Source organism: Rhinopithecus roxellana, chromosome 12 (assembly GCF_007565055.1).
Source record: "Rhinopithecus roxellana isolate Shanxi Qingling chromosome 12, ASM756505v1, whole genome shotgun sequence".
Lineage (NCBI taxonomy): Eukaryota > Metazoa > Chordata > Mammalia > Primates > Cercopithecidae > Rhinopithecus > Rhinopithecus roxellana.
Window position 1 is genome coordinate 89,278,518 of NC_044560.1, and position 11,498 is coordinate 89,290,015.

At 49.9% G+C, this 11,498-nt stretch overlaps 1 long non-coding RNA gene across 1 annotated transcript; it reads right to left on the reverse strand.

Annotated features, from left to right (window-relative positions):
• Positions 1–6,823: 6,823 nt before the first annotated feature.
• Positions 6,824–10,232, reverse strand: LOC104653634. The gene is made up of 3 exons (XR_746711.2): positions 9,876–10,232; positions 9,512–9,600; positions 6,824–8,607 (listed from the first exon to the last, which is right to left on the reverse strand). It is a non-coding gene; the product is annotated as an uncharacterized LOC104653634 (long non-coding RNA).
• Between the last annotated feature and the right edge of the window lie 1,266 nt (positions 10,233–11,498).

Here is an 11,498-nt window from a genome sequence, read left to right on the forward strand (position 1 = left end):
AGAGAGAAATGATGGCTTCTAGGTTTCTGACTTGCAAAACTGGATAGATGGTGGTGACATCTGAAACGGGACCAGGTTTGTTTTGGGAAAATGGAGTGGGAGGGAGGTCATGAGTTCATTTTGGTTGTATTTGATTTCAAGGGTGGTTGGGAACTCTAAGTGTTGAGTAGGATTTTGACTTGAGGTCAGAGGAGAGCCTTGGGTTGTCAATATCAATTGGGGAGACCCTGTCTTAAGGAGGGTAGGGAGTTATTCATGGCAATGCCACCCAAATCCATGTCTGGGACAGGAGGATGAAACTTCAAAGGAAACTGGAAAGGAACCCTCAGAGAAGTAGAAGGGAGAGAATGTTTAAAGTAGGAAGGAATGGTCAACTCGCTGAGATGTCGAATAAGAAGAGGATTGGAAAGTGTCCTTTGGATTAAGAGATAAGAACACTAGTACCTTTAGCCAGAGCTGTTTGGTAGAATAAAGGGCAGAAGTCAGATTATTGGTTGGAGGAAGGAGCAGGGAGGAGAGGAAGCAATCAGAGCAATAATAATAGCAAACAATGGCAAATAGGAAATGAACACTTACTATGGGTGGGTCCTGTTCTAAGTGCTCTATGTGTATTAACTCCTTTAACCCTCACAATGATTCTTTGAGGTAGGTACGTGTGTTTCCATTTTATAGACAAGAGGAAACAGAGGCTTAGAGAGGTTAGGTGATTTGCCTGATGTCACACAGCTGGTGAGAAATGGAACCGGAATTCAAAAGCAGACAGTCTGGCTCCAGGGCCCATAGTCCCAGCCAATAACTTATACCAAGGGATTACATAGTGACAACTCTTTCAGGCAGTTTGGCAGTGAAGGAGAGGAGAGGAGAGAAGAGGGGGAGAGGAGAGGAGAGAGACCTATAACTAGAGACCTGTAGCCAAGGAGGGTTTATCCTAAGATGGGAGAGCCATAAGTGTTTAAATGTCAACAAGAAAGATCCTTTTAAGATGAAGTGGATGGATACAGAGGAGAGAGAAGAAATAATGAATAATGTGGGGTGGGAGACAATGGGGTTCAAAACACAGGAGGAGCATGGAGGAAGGACCCCTCTTCTCATGCAGCGGTGGGAGAGAGAATAGGTACTGATGTAGGTAGTTTTGTAGGAGAGTTCCTTTCTGATCAATTCCATTTTCTCTGGGAAGGGGTGAGGTCACCTGATGAGAGTGAGAGGGAAGGAGTAAAGCATATGAGGTTTGAAGACTCTGGGAATGTTTGAAAGTCATGGAAGGCAAAAGAGGAAGCTGATGAAAAAATGTTGGAGAATCACAGGAAGCCAGTGATCATGAATTTTGTAGGTTTGTGTGCAGCACGAGACAGCAAAGATTTGGGTTCATTGAAGATTGGGGTTTTGATAAACAGGTAGAGAAGAGAAAGTGGTGGGGGAGAATTTGGAGTATTTGTATGAGTGTTAGTAAAATGATGGACCACAGAATCTATGCCAGGATAAAAGGAGAAGCAGAGGAAGACAGCTGATAGGCTGAGAGAAAGATGAAGAGGTTGATGAAAGTCTTGAGGAAGCTAAAGAAGGACCATGATGCAAGCTTGTAAAGAAGTAGAGTAGGCTAGTCAGAGAGCAGGATGCTTGAGTTAGTTATGCTGGGGGCTACAGTTTGGGGTCATGGCAAGGCTTGTGATGAGACAGGGAATGAGTGGCTGGGGAATGTGGGAGAGAGGATTATTGGAGATGAGACTGAGGACCTGAGAAGCCTGCGTGCTGCGTGGATAGTTCCTGTGGATGTCAAATTCACCCAAGATAAAGGCACAGGGTAAAAAAGCAAAACACATGAAATAAAAGCTTAAAGTGAAAAAGAAGACCTCAGCCAGGTGCCAAAGGCTTCTGGGGGCTGATCATGATATCAACAACGTCTACCACAGTGAGGCAACGGGAAAGGGTGGTAGAGCTAAATGGCATGGCCCTCAAAGGTGTACTATTTTCTAGGCCAAAGAGGAGCAATGGAGTGTAAGATGGATACCAACCCCACCTCTGATTCTTATAGGGTAAATGAGCAGACAGCAACATCTCTGGGGGGCTGCAGAGGAGGAGGTGTCTTCGAGAAAGAGCCTGGTTCCAGTTAAGGCAGGAGATGGAGGGAACCCTTAGGGAAGGCTCTCTGGATTTCCAGCTCCAGGTAGAGTTTAGGGGTTGAGGGAGGGACTGGAGAAGCGGGACAAGAACATAATGTAACAGCATTATGAGGCTGGTGGGTGTGGAGGAAGACTAATGGCCCACAGACTCACACTCTGAGCATTGATGTGGGGTCATGGGCATGGGAGGCTGGCTTCAATGGTCTCTTGAAGATGGTTGCCTCCAGGCTTTATGGTCAGGGGACTTGGTTCACTCAGCTTGGGGCCCAGCCACAATGCCAGCCCTTGGAGCCCTTCCTGGCATTGGTCAGCTAGCACTGAGCGGTCTGCTCCATTTAGACCATTTAGACAGGGCATGAGGGTTTCAGTTCACCACGTCCCCCATGTCTCTACTGTACACAACTAGCTCGATTTTTTGTTTTCTGCTGGATCTCATTTCTATCATCCCCATTTTTGTATTTGACCCCGATTGAGAGTTTAAACTGGATTCAGACAATCTTGAACCTGAATTTTAGTTAGCCATTTAAGAGCTACGGGAGCCCAGGTGAAATCTCTTACTCTGTGCCTTGGTTTTCTCATCAGTGAAATGGGGGCTAAAAGAGCACCTATCTCATCGATTGTTGTGAGGATTAAATTCAATGATGCAAATAAAGTGCTTAGCACAGTACCTGATATATAGTAAGCGCTCAATAACAAGTAATACACATTTATCACTATGTGCCAGTTTCTCTTCTAAGACTTCCCATGTAAGTCTTAGAATGTAATTCTCTTAACAACTCTATGAGGTGAATACTATTATGTTATTTCATTATTTCCATTTGACAGATGGGGAAACTGTTGCATTGAGAGGGGAAGTGCTTTTTTTCAAGGTGAAATAACCATTAAGTTGTGAAACTGATCAAACCCAGGCATTTTGAAGCTCCACTTTTAACCCTCATGCCATATAGCCTCTCACTGTGATACAAATGTCACTGTTAATAACTATTATTACACAATTTTCATATAATTTTGCAAAAATTATATTGCAAAGTTTAATTAACCAAAACTTGGAACTGGTGCCCATACTAAGTTGGCAGTAGCGTGCAGACCCTGACACTTCCTGGACATGCTCAACCTGCCTTTCTCTGTCCACTGGTCTGAGCCCCTCTGCCTCCCAGATGGCTCAGGTTGAGATATCTGGCTGTCAAGGAAGCCGCTGACTGTCTGACCCAGGTTTTCTGTCCATTCAGCCGAATCTCTATCAGAGGGTACAACCCACTCTTGATGTGGCCTAGGGTAGGGGTGCTTAATTACACGAACTTAAGAGTCTGCCCTAGTTTGCCTCTTTCCTCCTCTCTTAATGTTCTTATTTGGACAACAAAGTCATTTTCTGTCCTTTGGGGTCCCCGTGAAACTCTTCTGGCCTCTCGTTGCTGTAGCCCATACCCTCTCTCCCAGATCTCTGCATGACTTTCTCAATGTGTCCACGATCCCCTGTTCTCCATGGTCCTGAGTGAGAGCTGGGGATGTCAGCTTTGGGGAAAATGAGGGGATTTCTCAAGGGTACTGGTCAGCAGGGTCTTGGGGGCCCCAGTTACTTAGAAAGAATTCCCCAGCATCAGATAAAGATTCCAGGGACCAAATGAGCACTGGGCTTACTAGTGCTCATTCCAGGGACCAAATGAGCACCCCACAGGCTTACTAGAAAGTAGCTCACTGTGCAGTGGGTGCCGTGGGTGCCATGGGTGCCATGGGTGCAGCTTCATCTTGGGGGCCCTGGAGTAGCAGTTCCTCTGCCACCCAGCCTCACCAGCAGTGAGCCCCTGGAGGATGGAGCCCACAGTAGGGACCCCATAAATATTTGTTGAGTATCCCATCTTATCCTCTAGGCTGGACAACTGAGCAGGGGATGATTAAAATAAATAAAAATACTAGCAGATACTTAAACACCATACTTACTTATACACTGTACTTACTACGAGCCAAGTATTGTTCTAAGTGTCTTCCATATATTAATTAAAAGAATCCTCATAACCACCCTGGGAAGTGGGTACTAGTGTCATCCCCATTTTACAGATGAGGAAACTGCCATCCCATGAGTTTGGGTAACTCATCTAAGGTGATACTGCTAAGAAGTGGCAGAGTTGGGACTTGAACCCCAATATTGTGGCTTACAGTCTAGGCTCTTAACCATAATATGTGCTTCCTGTCTGTTTCTGAACCCTGTCACCAGGTCACCAGAGATAGGAGCCCATGTCCAACAGCTTCAGCTAAAAGGGAGGTATTGGCTTTGTTCTTGGGAGGTTTGGGAGGGCCTAGCCCTAGGGTTCTGGGGGTCCAGGTGATGTCAATAGACCAACCATTCATGCAGCCTCTCTCTGTCTCTGCTCTGCTTCCGTCTGTGAGCCAGCTTGTGCCTGTTCCATGGCCATGGGGGCCAGCTCCCAGGACTGGCTGCCCCACCAGACCCACAGGTTGTGGAGAAGGGCCAGCTTGGCACAGGGAGGGGGTGTCACAACCAGAAGGGGGCAGGGGTGCCAGGCAGACAAAGACAATAGATGGAGACAGTAAGCTCCTGCCCCTGCAGGGGATTTACACCTTCTAATAGCCCTCACTACAACCTAGAAGCTCCCATTTATAAATGAGGAAACTGAGGCATAGAGTAACTCGTCAAGGGTCCCACAGCTTGAAGTGGCAGCAGCGGCATGCAAGCCCAGGGCTGCCTGATTCTGGACTCTATGCTGCCTGGAGCTTCTCAGACGGAGTCCCTGGGGGTCACATTGCATGGATCACCTTGGCTTCCCCAAGACCTCTGGGCAATTCTGTGGTTAGAGGACACAGGCCAACAGGCACTTGGAGGGAGGCCAGGCCTCACCAGGGCCAGTGGCCAGGTTGGAGGCAATCACTGGTTGGATGGTGTTCAGGGCCCTGGAGCTGGTGGAGGTGGGTTCCCTGCCCTCCCCCGGCCCTGCATGGCCCCCGGGGCTGTGAGTCTGGGGACTGGGCACCTCCCCTGGGCCTCTGGCAGGGAGCGAGCAGTGCCTGAGGCAGGAGGCAGGCAGGCATGGCGCGGTCCCTGCCCATCTGGGGAGTGCTTGGTGGCTGGCTGGAACTGAGCAGTGGACGGCGTTTGGACTCAGCAGCATGAGCCCAGCTCGGAGGCTGCGAGGCAGAGCCGTGAACGCCAACAGTCTGGAGGCAGGCTCCGGAGGGAGACAGGCTTGGGCCCATTCGCTGAGCTTGGTTCCCACGACAGCTCAGCAGACAGATGGACCTGGGAATCCTCACCGCCTGGCCAGGAGGGCGCACACACGAATGGAAATGCAGGCACCCCAGTAGGGAGGGATGGGGTGGAGGTTCCCAGGGAGGGCCAGAGGGGCGAGCCAAGGGGCAGGAGCTATGGCCTGGGCTGAGCGGTTAGATAAACCAGTTGGGTGTGCTGCGCTCCTTGGTTAGACTGATCCCTGGGCCTCGGCCCAAGTATAGCACTGACCTTGACCTCAGGCTTTGCCTTGATTCCAGCCTCAATCTGAATCCTGAACTGGAACCCAGACTGAGCCATGACTCTGGCCTCTGCTCAACTGAGCCCTGACCTTGGTCTTAGACTGAGCAGACTGAGCCCTGACCATGACCCCAGATTGAGCCCTGATCATGCTAACTGCCTTCTGGTCAAATCTATTTGCCTATGTCCTTCTCTGAAAGCAGCCCAGAGCCCACTGCCCGCAATACTCACCAGGAGGGGTGGGTAAAAGGTGAGGGCCGGGCCCAGGTGGTGCTGACAGCCTCTGGATGGCACAGGAGAGCAAGAGCAGAATCGACTAAGAGTGGTGGTGGGGTTGAGGGGTGACATAACTGACCAGGGAGAGAAGACTCGCCTGCTGGGATGGAGACCACAGGGCAGTGTCCCCTGCCCACCTCAAGCAGGTCCAAAATTCAGGCCGAGGAGGACAGAGCCCAGGTGGGTGGGCTTATGGAGTCCCAGGAGGCAGGAGGCACTTGAGAATGAAGCAGGAAAGGCAGGGCTGCCCGCCGGAGCCAGGGAGAGGACAATGCGAGTGCAGTTGTGACCAGAGCTGGGGCCTGGAGAGGAACCCTCTTCCCAGGACCAGAGTCACCTGGAGCTCACAAATCAGCAGCACCTAAGAAAGACAGGCAGGCAGAGGCCCAGCAAGAAGGTGAACGCAGATCATTTGGGAATGAGCCAGCTAGGAATGACTTTGGTTAGGGGCTGGTGGTAATGATGGAAGGTGTGGAGTATTAGGGAGCACTCCCTGTTCTTGGTACTTCCAAACATGATCTGATCTAGTCCTCCTAACAGTTTAGTGAGATCTTGCAGCTGCGGCCCTGGTCTCCAACTTCTCCTGGGCACTCACTGCCCCGTACCTGGCATGACTCTTCCTTGGGGTTCCTCTGGCTGCCAGAGTGTGCTTCCTTGGCACTGGAAATGTATGTTTAGGGGAGTAGGTATTAGGGCCCCTAGGAACAGTCAGCAATGGACTGGGGTGGAAGCATAAAGAGCCCAGCTTCCTGTCCTTCAAAGGAGACAGCTCTGAGGTCAGTTCTACACTACGTTCTAGACCAGGGACTGAGGAATTTTGTTGGCAAAGGGCCAGAGAGTCAATATTTTAGGCTTGGAGGACCATATGGTGTCTGTTGTAAGCATTTAACTCTGTCATTGCGGCAGGAAAGCAGCCATAGATAATACAGACATGAGTGGGCATGGCTGTGTTCCAATAAAACTTTAATTACAAAATCAGGAGGCAGGCCTGATTTGGCCTGTGGGCTGTAGTTTGCCAACCCTTGAGATAGCCCCAGTGGGCCTGGGTCCAGTGTGGTCACCAGCTAATTCACCCACCTTTCATTGCTCTCCTCCCCTTCCCAGTCTCACCTCTCCACTCCCTATTGGAGCTTCTAGGATCTCTTCTTAAATAAATGACTTGATCTTGGATTCTTGTCTCTGGGTCTGCTTCTGGGGACCTCCAATCTAAGACAGATATCCCCAATTTCACATGAAGAGGCTGAGGCAGCTGGAGGCAAACCAGCTTGCACAAGACCCCACAAGAAGAGGAGAAGTTGCTTTCTTAACTGCTGTGGTTTTATCCAGAGTCACCGGACCTTGCTGCCACCCTGCGAGGAGGATGTGTCTGCCTGTACAGGTTGAACAATCTCAAGACAGGTTGCTGGAATTGGCAGAACATTTAGCTCATTTGGTCACTACCAGTGCTATTAGGCACAGAGGATGAGGCAGTCCTGCCCCGCCCTCTAGAACCCAAAGTCTGGACAGGGAGTGGCAGTTAAATGTGGGGCAGAATGAGATCAATGTCTCCAAGAGGCAACCCCGTCATCTTCTCCCTTGGATCTTCTCTGGGAGAGCTGTGAGTGATCACTCTTTCTTTTCAGCTGAGTAAACTCAGGCTCAGAGAAGGGATGGACTTGCCCTAGGCCACACGGCTTATACCTGATAGAACTGAGTCTGTCCCAGGGCTCTTTGAGCACCTGGGGATGCAGAAGCCGATGGGGGTGGGAGGTGGCCGGGACTGTGGAAGGCTTCATGGCTCTCATGGGCACTCCAGCTCACTGTCTTTACTGCCACAGCCACTGCTTCTACGTTTGCTATCTCATTGGATCATGGCGCCTTTAACAAAAGTGTCCTTGCTCATTGTCTAATTGAACTCCCATTTTACAGGTGGGAAAATTAAGACCCAGAGAGAGAAGGAACTTCCCAGAGAGCTATCCAGTGAGCCAAGTCAAAGTTAGGAGCTGAAGCCACAAATTCCTGGGAAAGCAGCATGGTCCTCGAGTTCCCCCAAAAGCCAGACGGCATCTTTGACATCTGACTCCCAGGGGCCAGTCCTGGAGAGGACACCTGGCCTGGAGCCAACCTTCCTCTCCTCGCTGCCAAAGCTCTGCTCTCTGTGTTCTGGAACTGTCTGAAAATTCCTCCGTTGGTCTGCTCTCGGCAGAGCACAGATTATCGCTCTTGTGCTAATTATTTTTATGATTAAAAGATGATAAATTATTAAACAAAGTCTGAAAAATGTGCCAAGATCTGCTCTGAGGCTGGGTCTGAGAAGTTGTCCCCTTGGCGTCCACGTTAATTAATAAATGAGACTCTCCGTGGAGAGGAGCCACAGCTGGTACATCTGGCAGCCAGGCAGGAGCTGGCGGAGGCCAGATGCCAGGCAGGTGGGGAGGAAGGGACTCCCTGGGAGTGCCCGGTCTGGGATTTGGTAACAGAGTCCCCTCCCTCTCTGTTTCCAGCCTAGGACTCAGCGGAGAGCCCCATGACACCAGCCTAACATCTGGCCTCTGGAAGAGGACTAGAATTTCAAGCTGAGAAGCTTCAGCTGATACCTTAATGCTATTCCTTTCTCCAAATGCAGACTCGGGAGCACCCCGTGTCTAAAGGAAGGCAGGAGACCAGGATTCAAATCTCCGCCAGCCAATTTTTCCTTGGGTAACTTTTGGTTAGGTCGCTTAATGAGACTCCAAGCCTCAGTTTCCTCATCTGTAAAATGGGTAGAAATGACACCTATTTTTGCAAGGGTATTGAGAGTGTTAAATAGGATAATGTCTACCAAGAGCACTCAGCTCTCAGCAGATGGTCAAAAAATGTTAGTTGGGCTGACCTGAAGCTTGGGTTTTTTGCTGCGCTGCCATAACTAGCCGTGAAACCTTGGTCAGGCAGCTTTACCTTTCTGAGCCTCAGTTTCCTTATCTGTAAAATGGGAATGAGAACTCCCAAATCTTAGGATCAAAGGGAAAACTATATGTGAAGTGTCTAACGAAGAGTAAGTACTCAACTAATGGCGGCTATTTTATTACAATTGTTTATTACAGCGCCAACGCACTGAAGTTTCAACAAGTGGGTTTTCGCCTTTGCCAGGGGCGCTTCTTCCTGCATCCTTTGCTGGTTCTCCTCCCTCCCCACCTTACTCCTTGCAGCGCACTGGGCTCAGGCCTCAGTGGCTCTTTCTTCCTTACACTCTCTCACTTCTGAGCTCATCCATCTGTATGCAGATGGCTTCCACATTTCTAATGCTAGCCTCGACCCTCTTCCCAGAATTCCAGACTCCTACAAGCAGTTGCCCATTTGAACTGTCCCCTTGGATGTTTGATATCTCAGATCTAATATGTCAAATAATGCATCCCAAACAGAATTCCTCATCTTCCCCTCTGCAAACCTATTCCCCACCACCCCTACAGTCTTCCCCACTTGGTTAATGACGGTCCATCCTTCTGGTGACACCTTGGAGTCGTCCTCGATTCTGCTCTTTCTTTCACTTCAAATACCTAAACCATCAGGAAACCCAGACAGCTCCATCTTCCACCTCTGTTAGAACCTCAGCAACTGGCCATCTCCCACCACCTCCCCCACTCCCACCCTAGCATAAGGCACCATCATGTCTTACCTGGACTCTTGCAGTAGCCTACTAATTGCTGTCCCTGCTGCGGTACTTGACCCCTATAGTAATGCTCTACATAGCTGCCGGGATGATCCCTTTAAAACACAAACATTAGACCCAGTCACACCTTGCTTATAATCCTCCAAGAGGCAAAGTCTTTGCCAAGGCCACAAGGCCTTGCACTACTGGAACCTCCCACTTGCTAAGACCTCCCTGTCTTACTCTGTGCCAGCCATGCCCATCTTGGTGCTTCCCTTGAACACACTGGGAGTACACTCCCACCTTGGATCTTCATACTGGCTGTTCACTCTTCTCGTTCCTCACCTCCCTCAGACCTCTGCTCAGAGGTTACCTTTGCAGTGAGGCTTACCTTGACTCTCCCATTTAAAAGTGCACCAGGCACTCTGCATGGCGGCTTCCCTCTTCCATCATGTGTGTCCTCTTCTTACATACTAGAGTTTCTTGAGCCTTGTGTTTGCTGTCTGTCTTCTCCCTCCAGCATTATCCGTTTTGTGCCCTGCAGCATTCCAACAGCAACCAGCACAGCCCCTGTGTGGTGGAGGTGCCGGGCATACTGAGATGCATCTGTCGGCATCTGCCTCCCGGGACCTTAGGCCTGCATGTCTGGCGGGCAGGTAGAAGAACATGCTGGCCATTTCAATGTTAAGACAAAGAAGTAGAGAAGGCTGGATGAAGGAGGTGATGACTGAACCATATCCTGAATCAGTTGGGGTTTCCAGGAAGAGGATGAAGAGAAGGGCATTCAGGTGGAGGAGCCAGCAGGTGTGAAGACCTGGCAGCTCGGAAGCATGCTCTGAGAATGGCAGGTTGTCAATGGCAACCTGGGAAGGGGATGGGGGAGATGAGCTGGAGAGGAGGCAGGTGCCTGGGGCAGGGTGCAGAGGGAGGCCAGCTCAGACCTCCCGATTCTGCCTGGTCCTCCACCCTCTGCATAAGCAGATGGGGCACATACCCACCCTCGTGATTTCCCAAAGGAGACATAGTAGTTTAATTGCCAGAAACAGGATATTAGCAAAATAACCATATTTCACTGTGTTTGGGATGCACAACTATTTTCTACACCACTCAGAAACACTGCCGGCTAATGTGTGCCGTGGCATGAAGACCCATGTGTGCATCTTTCCAGTGGCAGCTTATATGGTAATAGGTAGTATTGCCTAGCACTATAAAAGGACTTCAGATGTATTATCTCACTGAATTCTTGCACCAACAATGGGTACCTATGAGACAAATAAATTAGTTTCCCATTTTACAGATGTGACAACCAGTGCACAGAGAGATTAACTAACTTGCCATCCAGCGGGCATATGGTGGAGCCCAGGGTGAAACCCAGGCAGTCTCTAAAGCATTGCCTTCCAACATGCAATGGAGTGTGAAATGTGGAAGCCATGGGGAAGCGCAGGAAATCGGCCATGTAAGATAGGAAGCAACGGTTCGATTTATTCAGTGGTGACACCCACCACAGCTGCGTTCCAGTAATCTGCACCCCTCATCCCAACATCCTCGCCGTGCTCTGCCCGTGTCGGGCAACTCGTCTTCTTGACCGGAGGTGATCTCCCACAGTGAGGCAGCCCTACCCTTTTGTTTCAGCTCTTGGAAAACCCAAACCTCAAGACCATACACTCCTTGTGACCAAGCGAGCGTCTTGGCAACTTCCCGGTTTCTCCAAAGAAACCTAACTCCTGCTGGGGCTCCCCCAAGTCACCCCTCATGGCCCTTACTTCTAGTGCTATGGAAATGGCTGAAACCAATGGGTTAACTTGCTTTCCCTATTAAATATTTACATAAACACGCTCGGGAAGGTGTGTGTAAGTTATCAATAATGCAAGGCCAGCCTAGGCTTGGTGAGAGCTAAGAGACCCAAATTGTATCATCATAATCCATTATTCACATATAATGCGTCTATTCTCCTCCATTAGCGCAGGCAGGAAATGCCCCTGAGTGCCACGCAGGGCTTTGGAAAGCGCAATAA